At 37.4% G+C, this 16,228-nt stretch overlaps 1 non-coding gene across 1 annotated transcript; it reads left to right on the plus strand.

Moving 5' to 3' along the window:
* The first annotated feature begins 2,769 nt into the window (after positions 1-2,769).
* Positions 2,770-2,876, plus strand: LOC132651822 (U6 spliceosomal RNA). The gene has a single exon (XR_009589381.1). It is a non-coding gene; the product is annotated as a U6 spliceosomal RNA (small nuclear RNA).
* The last annotated feature ends 13,352 nt before the right edge of the window (positions 2,877-16,228 follow it).

Genomic DNA, 16,228 nt, shown 5'->3' on the forward strand with positions numbered 1-16,228 from the left:
TGTACATAGAGCAACAGTAATAAAAACTGCATGGTATTGGCAGAGAAACAGAGGGATGGATCTATGTAACTGAAAATAATCTAGAAATAAACCCCCACAATATGCACACCTCATTTTTTGAGAAAGAAACCATAATCATACAATCAAAAAGATCTTCAACATATGGTGCTGGTTTAACTGAGCGTCTACATGTAGAAAAAAAAAAGTAAATATATGCATAATTATCACCCAGCACAAAACTAAAGTCCAACTGGATCAAAGACTCAACATAAAACCAGACACATTAAATCAGTTAGAAGAAACAGTAGGGAACATCCTAGAACTCATTGGTACAGGACACAACTTCCTAAGAGAACACCAACAGCACAGGCTCTAAGAGCAACAAGCAATAAATGGGTCCTCATGAAACTAAAAAGCTTCTGTAAAGCAAAGACACCATCATCAAAACAAAACGACTACCTACAGATTGGGAAAGAATCTTCACCAAGGCTCTATGTGACAGAGGACTAATATCCAGTATATATAACAAACTAAAGAAGTTGAAAAGCAACAAGTCAAGTAATCCAATTAAAAAATGGGGGACTCTAAGTAGCAGTGTTTTCAAAGCAAAGACTCATGACCAAACCTTTGGCAGAGTACAGGGAATCATAAGAAAGAAGGGTAGTCTGATGGGGAAAGGATAGGAGCTCCACAAGGACCAAATATATCTGGGCACAGGGTCTTTTCTGAGACTGACATTCAACCAAGGACCATGTATGGATATAACCTAGAACCTCCACTCAGATGTAGCCTGTGGTAGCTCAGTAACCAATTGGTTTCCCAAAGTGAGGGGAACAGGGACTATTTCTAACAGGAACTCGATGACTGTCTCTTTGGTTTCCCCACCCCCGAAGGGAGGAGCAGTCCTGTTAGGCCACAGAGGAGGGCTTTGCAGCCAGTCCTGAAGATACCTGATAAAACAGGATCAGATGATTGGGGAGGAGGTCCCCCCCATCAGTGGACTTGGAAAAGGGCACGGTGGAGATGAGGGAGGGAGGGAGGGAGGGAGGGAGGGACTGGGAGGGAATGAGGGATCGGGACACGGCTGGGATACAGAGTTAATAAAATGTAACTGATAAAAAAAATAAAACAATAAAAAAATAAATAAATAAATACACACACACAAAAAAATGGGGGACAGAACTAAACAGAGAATTCTTGATAGAGGAATATCAAAAGGCAGAAAAACACTTAAAGAAATTCTCAAAGTCATTAGACATCAGGGAAATGCTAGTCAAAACGACCGTGAGATTTCACCTTACACCTATCAGATTGGCCAAGATCAAAAGCTCAAGTGACAACACATGCTGGAAAAGTTGTGGAAAAAAGGGAGACCTCCTTCACTGCTACTGGAAATATAAACTTTTACAACCACTTTGTACATCAATCAGCACTTTCTCAGACAACTAGGAATAGCGCTTCCTTATGATCTAGCTATACCACTCCTAGATATATAAGCAAATGAGTGAGCTATCCCAGAAGCAGAAACACAAACATGGTACATACTCTCTCACATAGACATATAATGTAGGACAAATCTACGAAATCTGTACAGCTAAGGACTCTGGCTAAAATGCTCAATCCCCATCATGAAATGCAAATAGGATGGACATCAAAAAAAAAAAAAAAAAAAAAAAGGAAAAAACAGAAAACAAGTTAGGAGCCCGAACAGAGGGCCTCTGAAAAGCTTTGCCCTGCAGACTATCAAAACAGATGCTGAGATTTATGGCCATCCGTTGGACAGAGTGCATAGAATCTAAGGAAAGAAGTGGGAAATATTAAGATCTGGAGAGGACAGGAGCTCTACATAGAGAGGAACAGAACCAAAAATCTGAGCACAGGGGTCTTTCCTGAGACTCATATTCCAACCATGTATCATGTATGGAGATAACCTACAAATCCTGCACAGATATAGCCCATGGCAGTTCAGTGTCAAAGATGATTCCATAGTAATGGGAACAGGGACTACTTCTAACATAAACTGATTGGCCTGTTCTTTAAAAACTTTACCCTGATGAGGTAGCAGCATTAACATGCCACAGAAGAAGACAATGTAGCCACCCCTGATTATACTGATAGACTAGGATCAGAAGGATGGAGAGCAAGAACTGCCTTATCAGTGGACTTGGGGAGGGGAATGAGTGGAGAAGGGGGAGTGAAGGTGGGATTGGGAGGGAACAGGTGGTAATGGATAATACAAAGTGAATAAATGTAATTACTAAAATTAAAATAAAACTATTAAAATATATAATTCCTTTTGGATTTATAGTAAAGGAGGGTCCACTTTGTGGTTGATAGGCCAATGAAAGTGACCAGACAGAATGGAGTCTCTGTCTCTCAGTCCTTGTCACTTTATTTTTTTTTCTATTGTTCTTGGTCTCTATTTCTGAATCTGTCTCTCTAACTCTCTCTGTGTCTTTCAGTCTCCCTCTCTCTGCCTGATGCTTCTGGTTCAGTATTAAAAGCTATCAGTTTTGGTGAAGGACTACAACAAGATGATTGCTTGTGGACATGACATCCTGATGATCTCTGTAACAATATTAGCAAGTTCCTAATTTAACACTTTTGATTCAAATATTTGCCTTGACCAGGGAGCATTTTCACAGAAAATATTTCATTGACTAGGACATACCTGTCCATTTAACAAATAATAATGGAATCTCTGATAATGTGAAACTTACAAGTAAAGGAAATGTGATTTTATTAATGACCACTTGTACAAAATATGTGTTGCTCACTTCAGCAGCATATATACAAAAATTGGAATGATACAGAGAATATTAGCATGGCCCCTGTGCAAGAATGGCATGCGAATTCATGAATCATTCCCTATTTTTTTGCAGAAATAAAAGAAAACACAAATAGAGGAATTCGTAGAGAGAAATAACTTAGGGAAGTAAACAGGAACTTCAGAGGAAAGCGTAAGCAATAGGCTATAAGAGATGGAAGAAAGAACCTCAGGTGTGATAGAATGGAAGAAATTACTGTTTCTGTCAAAGAAAATAGTAAATAAAAAAATACCTGACACAGACCATCCAAGAAATTCAAGACAACATAAAAAGACAAACCTAATAATAGGAATAGAGGAAAAAGTAGATTCCCTCCTCCAAGGCCGAGAAAATATTCTCAACAAAATCATTGAAGAAAATTTCTCCAACTTAAAGGAGAGTCCAATAAGAATACAAGAGGCCTAGAGAACACCCAATAAATTAGACCAGAAAAGAAAGTCCTACTGCCATATAATAATCAAAACATTAAATATACAGAACAACAATACTAAAAGCTGCAAAGGGAAAAGCCAAGTAACATATGATGGCAAACATATCAGAATCACACCTGACCTCTAAACAGAGTCTATGGAAGCCAGAAAGGGCCTGGAGAAATATCAAGAAGATCCAAACATAACACAGATGTCAGCCAAGGCTACTATACCCAGCAAAACTCTCAATCCTCATAGTCAGAAAAAACAAGATATTCAGTGACAGAAACAAATTTCAACAATATCTACACACAAATCCAGTATTACAGAAGACACTAGAAGGGAAAATACAACCCAAGAAAACTTGCTACTTTCAAGAAAACTCAGGCAATAATTAACCTTAAAAAAGTAAAACAAAAAGCAACCAAGCACACAAAGTTTTGACCACAGCCAACATCAAAATCAAAGGATCTAAAAGACATTGGTCCTTTATCTCTCTCAACATTAATGGACTCAATTCTCCAATAAAAATACACAAACTAACAGAATGGATCTGTAAACAAGACCGAGCAATCTATTGCATATAAGAAAGATACCTAAGTCACAAAGATGGACATTACCTGAGGGTAACAGTGTGGAAGATGACTTTCCAAGCAAATGGACCCAAGTCCAAAGCCGGAGAAGCCATTCTAATATCTGATAAAATAGACTTTCAACCAAATATGACAAAAAGAGATGGCAAGGACACTTCATATTCATCAATGGAAAATTCCACCATGAAGACATTACAATCATGAACATCTATCCCCCAAATAAAAGGGCACCCACTTTTGTAAAAGAAACATTGATAAAACTTAAACCACACACAGATCCCCACACATTAATAGAGGAAAATTCAACACCCCATTCTCAACAAAGGACAGGTCAACAAAACAGAAATTAAGCAAAGAAACAATGTCTCTAACAGAGGTCATGAATCAATAGACATTTACCAAATGATACACCCAAACACAAAACAATTTACCTTCTTCTAAGCACCTCATGGAACCTTCTCCAAAATAAACCATATAGTTGATCAAAAAAGCAAACCTAAACAGATATAAGAAGTTTGAAACAATCCCTTGTATCCTATATGATCTCCAGAGAATAAAGCTGGACCTCAACAATAATAGAAATAACAAAAAGCCTATACACACATGGATACTGAACAACTTGCTACTAAATGACAGCTAGGTCAGGGAAGAAAGAAAGAAAGAAATTAAAAACTTCCTAAAATTCAATGAAAATATAGACAAAGCATAGCCAAACTTATGGGACACAATGAAAGAAGTGCTAATAAGAAAGTTCATTACACTAAATGCCTTCAAGAAGAAACCCTAGACAGCTCATTTAAGCAACTTAATGGCTCAACTAAAACACTAGAAAAAGAAGAAGCAGACACACTAAAAAGAAGTAGACAGCTGGAAGTAATCAAACACGGGACTGAAATCCATCAATTGGAAACAAAACAATTCAAAGAATCAGTGAAACCAAGAGCTGGTTCTTTGAGAAAATCAACAAGATCGACAAACCCTTAGCCAATCTAACTAAAGGCAGAGAGACACCATCCAAATCACGAAAATGAGAAAAGAAAAGGGGGGAATAACTACAGAGACAGATGAAATCCAAACAATCATTAGGACTTACTTCAAAAGTCTGCATGACACAAAATTTAAAACTCTAAAAGAAATGGAAATTTTCTTTTTTGGTTCCACTTACCAAAGCTAAATCAATACCAGGTAAATCAATTAGAGAGTGTTATAACCCCTAAGGAAAGAGAAGCAATCAAAGAAAGTCTCCAATCCAAAAAAAAAAAAAAAAAAAAAAAATCCAGGGACAAATGATTTCAGCACAGAAATTTACCAGACCTTCAAAGTGAGCTAACTCCATTTCTCTTCAAAATATTCCACAAACTAGAAGGAGAAGGAAAAATACCAAACTCATTCTCTGAAACCACAGTCACCTTGGTACCTAAGCCTCACAAAGACCTAACAAAGAAAGAGAATTTCAGGCCAATCTCCCGCTTGAATACTGATGCAAAAGTACTCAAAAAATGCTTGCAAATCAAATACAAGAACACATCAAAATGTCGTCCACTATAACCAAATAGGCTTCCTTCCAGGTATGCAGGGGTTGATACAGAAATCCATCAATGTAATCCGCCATATTAACAAAGAAATAGAAAATATAAAAACACATGATAATCTCCTTAGATGCTGAAAAGCATTTGAGAAAATCCAACATGCATTCATGTGTAAAGTATTGGATAGATCAGGGATACAAGGCACATATCTAAACATAGTAAAGACAATATAAAACAAGTCTATAGCCAACACCAAAGTAAATGGAAAGAAACTTAAAGCAATCCCTCTGAAATCAGGGACAAGGCAAGGCTACCACTCGCTCCATATCTCTTCAACATAGTTCTGTAAGTTCTTGCTATAGCAATAAGACTGTTGAAGAAGAACAATGGAATACTAATTGGAAAGGAAGAAATCAAATTACCACTATTTGAAGATGATATGAAAGTATACATGATTGACCTCCAAATTTCTACCAGGGAATTTCTATAACTGATAAAATCATTCAGCGAAGTGGTTGGATACAAAATTAACAACAACAACAACAAAAATCAGTAGCCCTCCTGTATAGAAAAGACAAAAGGGCTGAGAATGAAATTAGGGAAAGAACACCCTCCCAATATCCACAAATGACATAAAGTACTTTGATGAAATCCTGACCAAGCAAATCAAAGACCTGTATGAAAAAATTTCAAGTCTCTGAAGAAAGAATTAGAAGAAGAGATTAGAAGTTTAAAAGTTCTCCCATGCTCATGGCTTGGCAGGATTAACATAGTAAAATTGGTCATCTTACCAAAAACAATCTACACATTCAAGGCAATTCTCATCTAATTAACAACACAATTATTTATAGAACTTGAGAGAAAAATTCTCAACTTCAAATGGAATAACAAGAAACCCAGAATTGTTAAAAAAAATCTACACAATAAAAGATCATCTGGAGCTATCTCCATCTTTGATCAAGCTGTAACTATAGAGCAACATTAGTAATAACTTAATGATACTGGTATAGAAACAAGGGGGGTGGATCAATGGAGCCAAACAAGACCCAGAAATATACCCCCACAATTATGGACACCTGAGGTTTGACACAGATGCCAAAACCATACAATGGATAAAAGATATCATCTTCAGATATTGTGCTGGTCTAACCATATGTCTACATGTAGAAAAATTCAAATAGATGCATAGTTATCATCCTACACAAACCTAAAGTCCAAGTGGATCAAAGACCTCAACATGAAACCAGACACATTAAATCAGTTAGAAGAAAAAGAGAAGACCCTAGAACTCATTGATACAGGAGACAACTTCCTGAACAGAACACCAACAGCATAGGCTCTGAGAACAAGTATCAACAAATGGGACATTATGAAACTGAAAAGCTTCTGTAAAGCAAAGGACACCATCATCAAAACAAAACAAATGATACAGATTGGAAAGTATCTTGAACAAGCCATTCTGTCATAGAGGGCCAATATCCAGTATATATAAAGAACTAAAGATGCTAAAAATTAACAAACAAATTAATCTAATTAAAATATTGGGAATAGAGCTTAACAGTGAATTCTCAATAGAGGAATATCAAATGGCAGAGAAACACTTAAGGAATGTTCAAAGTCATTAGCCATTAGGGAAATGCAAACCAAAACAACCCTGAGATTTAAACTTACATCCATCAGAATGGCTAATATCAAAACCTCAAATGACAACATATGCTGGAGAGGTTCTGAAGAAAGGAGAAACCTCCTCCACTGCTGGTGGGAATTTAAAGTTGTACAACCACTCTGGAAATCAATCTGGCTTTTGCTCAGATATCTAAGAATATTGCTTCCTCAAAATGTAGCTATACCACTCCTGGGCATATATCCAAAAGAGGCTCAAGTACACAATAAGGACATTTCCACAACCTTGTTTGTAGCAGCTTTATTTGTAATAGCCAGAAGCTGGAAACAGCCTAGATGCCCCTCAGATGATGAATGGATACAGGAATTGTGGTACATCTACACAATGGAATGTTACTCAGCAATGAAAAATAGGGAAATCATGAAATTTGCAGGTAATGATGGGAACTGGAAAGGATCATCCAGAGTGAGCTCTCCCAGAAGCAGAAAGGAACACACAGTATATAGTCACTCATATAGACATATAATATAGGGTAAACCTACTAAAATCTCTACACCTAAAGAAACTAATCAAGAGGGAGGACCCTGACTAAAGTGCACAATCTCCATCCCAAAAGGCAAAGAGGATGGACTTCAGAAAAAGAAGAAATCAGGGATCAAGTTAGGAACCCGCCACAGAGGTCCTCTGAAAGGTTCTGTCCTGCACAGTATCAAAACAGATGCTGACACTTACAGCCAACTGTTGGGCAATGTATCTGGAATCTTATGTAAAAAGTGGTAAATAGTAAGATATGGAAAGGACAGGAACTCCACAATGAGAGCAATAGTACCAGAAATTTTTATCAAAGGGGTCTTGCCAGAGACTCATACTCCAACTAAATACCATTCATGAAGATTACCTAGAACCCCTGCACAGATGTAGCTCATGGAAGTTTAGTTTCCAAGTGAGTTCCACAGTAATGTAAAGAGGAACTGCTTCTGACATAATCTGATTGGCCTGCTCTTTGATCACTTCCCCCTGGGGGGAGCAGCCTTACAAGGCCACAGAAAACAATTCAGCCACTATTGATGTGACCTTTTAAACTAGGTTCAGAAGGAAGGAGAAAATAACTCTCCTATTAGTGAACTTGGGGAGGGGCATCTGTGGAGAAGGGGGAGGGAAGGTGCGATTGGGAGGGAAGGTGGTTATTGGGGATACAAAGTGAATAAAGTGTAATTAATAAAAGTTAAAAAATAAAAAATATTAAAAAAGAAGAAATTCAAGAAAGCTCATGCAAGCAACTTGATGGCTCACCTAAAAACCCTAGAAGAAAGAAGAAGCAGACACACCAAAAAGGAGTAGACAGCTGGAAATAATCAAACTCAGGGCTTAAACCAGTCAATTAGAAACAAATAAAATAATTGAAGAATCAATGAAACCAAGACCTGATTCTTTGAGAAAATCAACAAGATAGACAAACCCTTTGCCAACCTAACTAAAAGGCAGAGAGACACTATCCAAGTCAACAAACTCAGAAATGAAAAGAGGAAAAAAACTACAGATACTGAAGAAATCCAAACAATTATTAGTACTGACTTCAAAAGTCTGCATGACACAAAATTTGAAACTCTACAGAAATGGACAATTTTCTTGATCTATTCTACTTACCAAAGCTGAATCAAGACCATATTATGATTTCACTGAAGAATTTTACCAGACCTCCAAACACGAGCTACCTCCATTTCTCTTCAAAATATTCCCCAAAATAGAAACAGAAAGAACACTATCAAACACATTCTATGAAGCCACAGTCAACTCCCAAAGACCCAAAAAAGAAAGACAATTTCAGGCCAATCTCCCTTATAAACATTTGTGCAAAAATACTCAACAAAATACTTGCAAACTGAAAACAAGAACACATCAAAGTTATCATCCACAATGACTAAGTAGGCTTCATCCCAGGTATGGAGGGGTAGTCCAATAGATGGAAATCCACCAATATGATCTACCGTATTAACAAACTGAAAGAAAATAAAATACAAATGATATCTCCTTAGATGATGAAAAAGCATTTGAGAAAATCCAAACTCTATTCTTGTTTAAAGTATTGGCTATATCCTGGAAACAAGGCACTTATCTGTACACAGTAAGGGCAATATAGAAAAAGCTGATAGCCAACATCAAACTAAACTGAGAGAAATTTAAAGCAACCCTATTGAAATCAGGGACAAGGCAAGACTCCCCACTCTCTCCATATCTCCTCAACATAGTTTTGGAAGTCCTTGCTAGAACAATAAGACAATTGAAGGGATCAAGGGGATACAAATTTGAAAGGAAAGAGTCAAAGTATCACTATTACAGATGATATGATTTTATACCTGAGTGACTTCAAAAATTTTACCATGGAAATCCTACAGCAGATAAACATTTTCAGCAAAGTGGCAGGATACAAAATTAACTTAAAAAAAACATAATCAGCCTTTCTGCATACAAAAGACAAAAGGGCTGAGAAAGAAATAAGGGAAACAACACACTTAACAAAAGCCACGAAAGACATAACATACAGTGGTGAAATCCTAACCAAGCAGTCAAAGACTTGTATGTAAAAAATTTCAAATCTCTGAAGAAAGAATTAGAAGAAGATATCAGAAGATGGAAAGATCTCCCATCCTCATCGCTTGGCAGGAGTAACATTTAAAAAATGGCCATCTTCTGAAAAGCAATCTACAGACTCAATGCAATTCCCATCAAATTACCAACACAATATTTTACAGACCTTGAAATAAAAATTATCAACTTCATATGGAAAAACAAGAAACCCAGAATTGCTAAAACAATGCTCCCAATAAAAAATCTTCTGGAGGTACCTCCATCCTTGATCTCAAGGTATACTACAGAGCAACAGTAATAAAAACTGAACGATACTGGCAGAGAAACAGAATGATGGATCAATGGAACTGAAAAGAAGACCCAGAAATAAATCCTCACACTTATGGATACCTGAGTTTTGACAAAGATGCCAAAACCATATAATGGAAAAAAATAGCATATTCAACAAATGGTGCTGGATGACTACATGTAGAAAAATGCAAATAGACCCATACCTATCACCCTGAACAAACACAAGTCCAAGTGGATCAAAGACCTTAATATAAAACCAGACACATTAATTCAGTTAGAAGAAAAAAATGGGGAAGAGCCTTGAACTTATTGGTACAGGAGACAACTTCCTGAACAAAACACCACCAGCAAAGGCTCTAAGAGCAACAATCAATAAATGGAAACTCATGATATTGAAATGTTTCTGAAAAGCAAAGGACACTGTCATCAAAACAAAACTATTGCCTACAGATTGGGAAAAAAATCTTCTCCAAGCTTCTATGTGACAGAGAAGTAATATCTAGTATATATAAAGAACTAAAGAACTTGAAAAGCAACAATTCAAGTAATCCAATTAAAATATGGGGAACAGAGATAAACAGATTTCTCAATAGAGTAATATCAGACGGCAGAGAAACACTTAAAGAAATGTTTCACATCATTAGCCATCAGGGAAATGTTAGTCAAAATGACCCTGAGATTTCATTTTACACCCATTGATAATGTGGATCGCACTGATGCATTTCTATATATTGAACCTGCATACCTGGGATCAAGCCTACTTGGTCATAGTGAATGATATCTTTGATGTGTTCTTGTATTTGGTCAAAGACATAAAGTAGCTTGATATGACCCTAACCAAGCAAGTCAAAGACTTGTATGGAAAAAAATTCAAGTCTCTGAAGAAAAAAATAGAAAAATATATTAGAAGATAGAAAGATCTCCCATGCTTATGGCTTGGCAGGCTTAAAATTGTAAAAATGGTCATCTTACCAAAAGCAATGTACAGATTCAATGCAATTCCCATCAAATTACAAGCACATTTTGTTTTTTATAAAACTTGAAAGAAAAATTCTTAACTTCATACGGAAAAACAAGAAACCCCAAGTTGCAAAAATAACCCTCTACAATAAAACATCTTCTGGATGTATCTCTATCACAGGTCTCAAGCTGTAAGATAGGGAAACATTAATAACAACTGCATAGTACTGGAAGAGAAATAGAGGGGTGGATCATTGGAAGTGAAGAGGAGACCCAGGAATAAAAGCACATACTTATGGACACCTGAGTTTTGACAAAGATGCTAAAACCATACATTGGAAAAATGATAGCATCTTCAACAAATGGTGCTTTTCTAACTGAATGTTTACATGTAGAAAAATGCAAATAGATCCATACTTATCACCCTGCACAAAATTATACTCCAAGTGGATCAAAGACTTCAACATAAAACCATAAATATTAAATCAGTTAGAAGAAAAATTGGGGAAAAGCCTTGAACTTTTTGGCACAGGAGACAACTTCCTGAACAGAACACCAACAGCACAGGCTCTAAGAGCAATAATCAGTAAATGTAACCTCATGAAAATGAAAGGTTTTGTAATGTAAAGGACACTGTCATCAAAACAAAACAAATGCCTACACATTGGGAAAGAATCTTTTCGAAGCCTATTTGTGAAAGAGAGCTTATACCATTTATATTTAAAGAACTAAAGAAGCTGAAAAGCAACAAATCAAGTAATCCAATTTAAAAAAAGGGGAACAGAGCTAAACAGAGTGTTATTGATAGAGGAATATTAAATTGCAGTGAAACACTCAATGAAATGGTAAACATCACTAGTGATCAAGAAAATACAAATCAAAACATCCCTGAGATCACACCTTACAACCATCAGAATGGCCAAGATAAAAAAGTCAAGTGACAGCACATGCTGGACAGGTTGTGGAGAAAGGGGAACCGTTCTCCACTGCTGGTGGGAGTGTAACCTTGTACCACTGCTGGTGGGAACGTAAACTTGTGCAACCACTCTGGAAATCAAACTGGCACTTTATCAGACAACTAGGAAAAGTGCTTCCTCAAGATTCATCTATCTACCTCTAGACATATATCCAAAAGAAGCTCAAGAAGTTTAACCTTACTGTTTAGTAAGGACATTTGTTCAACCATGTTTGTATCACCCTTATTTGTAATAGCCAGAACCTGGAAACAACCCATTTGGCCTCTAACTGAAGAATGGATACAGAAATTGTTTAACCTCTAAACAATGGAATATTACTCATCAATAAAAAACAAGGAAATCATGAAATTTTCAGGTAAATGGTGGGAACTGGAAGTGAGGTATCCCAGAACCAGAGACATACAAGGCATATACTTGCTCATATAGGCATATAATATAGGATAAACCTACTAAAATCTGTATACTTAAAGAAACTAATCAAGAGGGAGGATTCTGGCAAAATGCTCAATATCCATCCCAAAAGAAAAACAGGAAGGACATCAGAAGAAGGACAAAACAGAGACCATGTTAGGAGCTTGCCACAGAGGGCCTCTGTAATGCTCTACCTTGAAGACTATCAAGGCAGATGGTGAGAATTATGGCCAACTGTTGTGAGAAATGCATAGATTCTAATGAAAGAAGAGGGAAGTAGTAAAATTTGGAGAGGACAGTAGCTACACAAGGAGAGTAACAGAACCAAAGATCTGACCACAAGATTCTTTCCTTAGACTCATACTCGAACCAAGTACCATTCATGGAAATAAACTAGAACCCCTGCACAAATGTAGCCCATGGCATTTCAAAGTCCAAGGGGGTTCCATAGTAATTGGAACAGGGACTACCCCTGACATGAACTGATTGACCTGATGGTTGAAAATCACACACTGATAAGGTAGCAGCCTTACTAGGCCACAGACAAAGACAATGCAGCCACTCATAATGAGATCTCATGAACTAAGATAAGAAGGAAGGAGAGGAAGTCCTCCCCTATCAGTGGACTTAGGGAAGGGCATGACTGGACAAGGGGGATGGGTGGTGGGATTGGGAGGGGAGGAGAGAGGGTTTTATGGGAGTAAACCACATGAATGAATTATAATTAATAAAAATAAAAAAAAATATAATTCATTTTGGAGTCATATTATAGGAGGGTGAGCTTGGAGGTTGATAAGAAAATAAAAGTGACCAGAGAGATTGGAGTCTCCATCTCTCAGTCTAGGTCAGTTTATACCTTTGTTTCTGTCAGTCTCTGTCTGTCTATTTCTGAATCAGTTTCTCTAGCTCTTTCTCTCTCTTTGTCTCTCTCTGCTACCCTCTCTCTGCCTGCCACTTGTTGTTCAGTATGAAAAGCTCTCAGTTCTTCTGAATGACTACAACAAGATGACTGTTTGCTGACATGACATCCTGGATGGTCTCTTTAAAACTATGAGTAAGATCCCAATTAGACAATTTTTGTTCAAAGATTTGCCTTGGTAAAGGAGCATTTAACCAGTAAGTAATTCACTGACTGAGGACATATCCATGCATTTAACAAATAATAATGGAATCTGTGATAATGTGAAACTCACATGTCAAGGACTGCTGACTTTCTTAAAGACGACTTGAAGAAATATGTGACACTGTTCCTTAATTAAGAGTCTTAGACACAGGAACTGTCATCTTTGTGTTGTGTGTTTTCAGCTGCCCAAATTGAAGCATGAAGTGCAGCTCAGACTTTCTCTCAAGCATGCTCTTTACTTGGTCCTGTTAATAACTGGCTTCTGAAACTCTTACTGCCTTTAACATGTTTAATGACATTAGTCTCTGTCTCAGCGAATCAGTTCCTAAGAGAATCTTGAGGTTTCTACAGTGATGAGTAAACAAACATTCCTCAGGGTCCAGTATCTCTGATTCTGTGCAGACTTGACTCTTTCTTGTGAAACCCAACAAACCTTTATCTCATCCCTTTATCCAGATCCCACACCTTTACTACTGTTTTTCCTCTTTGACAGTATCAGGTAGGAAATGAAACTTTAATGTTTATTGAATTGGAAGATATACATATCTTCCTAAGTAGGGAAGCTTCACAGTGATGTGGGATTAAGGGGAATGTAGCAAATGACAACGTGCTCTCCTACTGTATTCTTGGATTTGAAATTTTCTAGATTGTGACTTTGAATTGAGCATTTACTAGCTTACGCACTAAATGTACCTTCATATTCTTATTGATATAATAGGAAGGCCTGGCCTAGGGTTCCCTGGGGAATTGAGTCTTTCTATCAGGGAAAAGAAAAGGAAACCAGATAATTCTTGGGACTGGTTTGGCTGAAACAGAGAAAGATCTGTGAGTTTAAAAGGAGACCTGAGGGGCAATAAAGGATTTAACAGCTGGTGCTGTTCCACACTAGTGTTGCCAACCCTCTATGAGCAGGGTTGCCTTGTCTGAACTGCTTGCATTGGCAGCTGTGTCCTATTCAGTGGTGACGGAGCAATTCTCTTTGTCTTGGTTTTCAGTTCATCTAGTCTTCCAGGACAGAGAAATATGTCCCTGTTATATGCCTAGGACACATGAGCAGAAGTGTTTCCTGCGGTGGTCCTTCAGGCAAACACTCCAAATGTGATGTTATTGCGAGGACTGCTCATTCAGATATGCCACCTGAGCTCATGATGTCTGAGGTAGCTGTGTAACCACTAGTTCATGGTAGGATTCTCTGTTACAAAATGAGTTCCTGGAAAGTATGCCTTACAAAGTCAAACTCTGTCCTCCTTTAGTGGAATCTTTTCTCCATGTTAAAAGTCATTGTAAAAGTGGTCAACATTTCATTTTTATTGGTTTTGTGGGAAATTCATATACTATGCATTATACTCCTGTTCCATTGCTCCCAGGTTCAAATTCCTACCCATGTGTCACACTAATTTTTTTTATTGAAAATACATTAATTTTAGTATGTGTTGTTCATATACTCATTGAAACATGATCAGAGTCTCAGTGCCAACTCCCTTAAAGAAAAGTGAGTTCATCCTTGCATCACACTGATACCAAACCCAAGAAAATGCCATCAGTCTTGAACATCTGCATAATTCATCAACATGATCAGTTTTTCTTATATATTTATTTATTACATAGTGTTCAATTTGTATACCTTCTCCTTCCCCCTCCCTCTTCTCCTTGCAGTCCCATGCACCCTCCTTCTTCTAGCTCCATGCCCTTTCCCTAGTTCCTTCATAGGGGAGGTCCTCCTCCCCCTTCCATCTGACCCTAGCTTATCAGGATTCATCAAGGCTGTCTGCATCAGCTTCCTCTGAAGTTTGATTCTCAGGGCATTGTTCTCCTTGTGTCCTCAATTTTCCTACTTATGACACTCTTTCTGCCTCCTCTCCTCAGGCTTCTCAGAGCTCTGAGTGGAGAGAGAATTTTATTTAGAGCTGGGTGTTTTTAGTTCTCTCTGTGCATATCAAACTTGGCTCTTTGTATGCAATCACATTTTATGCAGAAGCAAGCATCTCTGGATCCAAAAACATGGCAATGATCAATCAGTTGAGGGCAGAGAGCAGCATATTTTAATAACAACAGCCTCAGTTTCTTGAAAATTTCCATTGAATGCCCTGGCCCAAGAGCTCAATCCACTGTCACCCAATCCACCTAGTAGCAGACTGGTTTTGGTACAATTAGATGGCCTATTGGAACTTTATCCCCCACTATTAGGAGACCTCCTATTCAGTGAATACATTTCTATTTTTTTTTTCTTTCTGTATTTTAGTTACTTTACCCAGGATGATTTTTCCTGGTTTCATCTATTTGCCTGACAATATCATGATGTCATTTTCTTAGTTATTTGAATAATACTCATTATGGAAATATTCCACATTCTTTCCAAAGGAGAATTTCAGTCCTGTTCTGTAGAACTTGGAATTTACTTGGACTTTAATAATTGTATTGAATGAGAAACTATCAGGATAACTATGTTCTTTTAGCAGAGAAGTCCCTCCATCATCTTTTGCTTCCTGGTGATTTGAATTACAATGTCCCCATGAAGCTCATCTATTTACAAGATTAGTCAAAAGTGAGGAAATGCTTGGGAAGGTTTAAGAGGTTTGGCCTTGTTATATAATTACTATTGGAATTACATTGTAGGAGGTTGTGCTTTGAGGTTGATATCCAATGAAAGTGACCAGACAGAATGGATATCATTCTCTCTGCCTCTGTCAATATATATCTTTGTTTCTCTAGGTCTTCATCTCTATTTCCGAATCTGTCTTTGTGGCTCTTTCTCTTGCTGTCTCTCTCAATCTCCCTCTCTCTACCTCCTGCTTGTGGTTCAGTGTGAAAAGCTCTCATTTCTGCTGAATGACTACAAGTTTTCTGCTTGCTGATGTGACATCATAGTCTCTATAAAAATATAAGCAAGGAC

This window comes from Meriones unguiculatus (assembly GCF_030254825.1).
Source record: "Meriones unguiculatus strain TT.TT164.6M chromosome Y unlocalized genomic scaffold, Bangor_MerUng_6.1 ChrY_unordered_Scaffold_25, whole genome shotgun sequence".
Taxonomy (NCBI): domain Eukaryota; kingdom Metazoa; phylum Chordata; class Mammalia; order Rodentia; family Muridae; genus Meriones; species Meriones unguiculatus.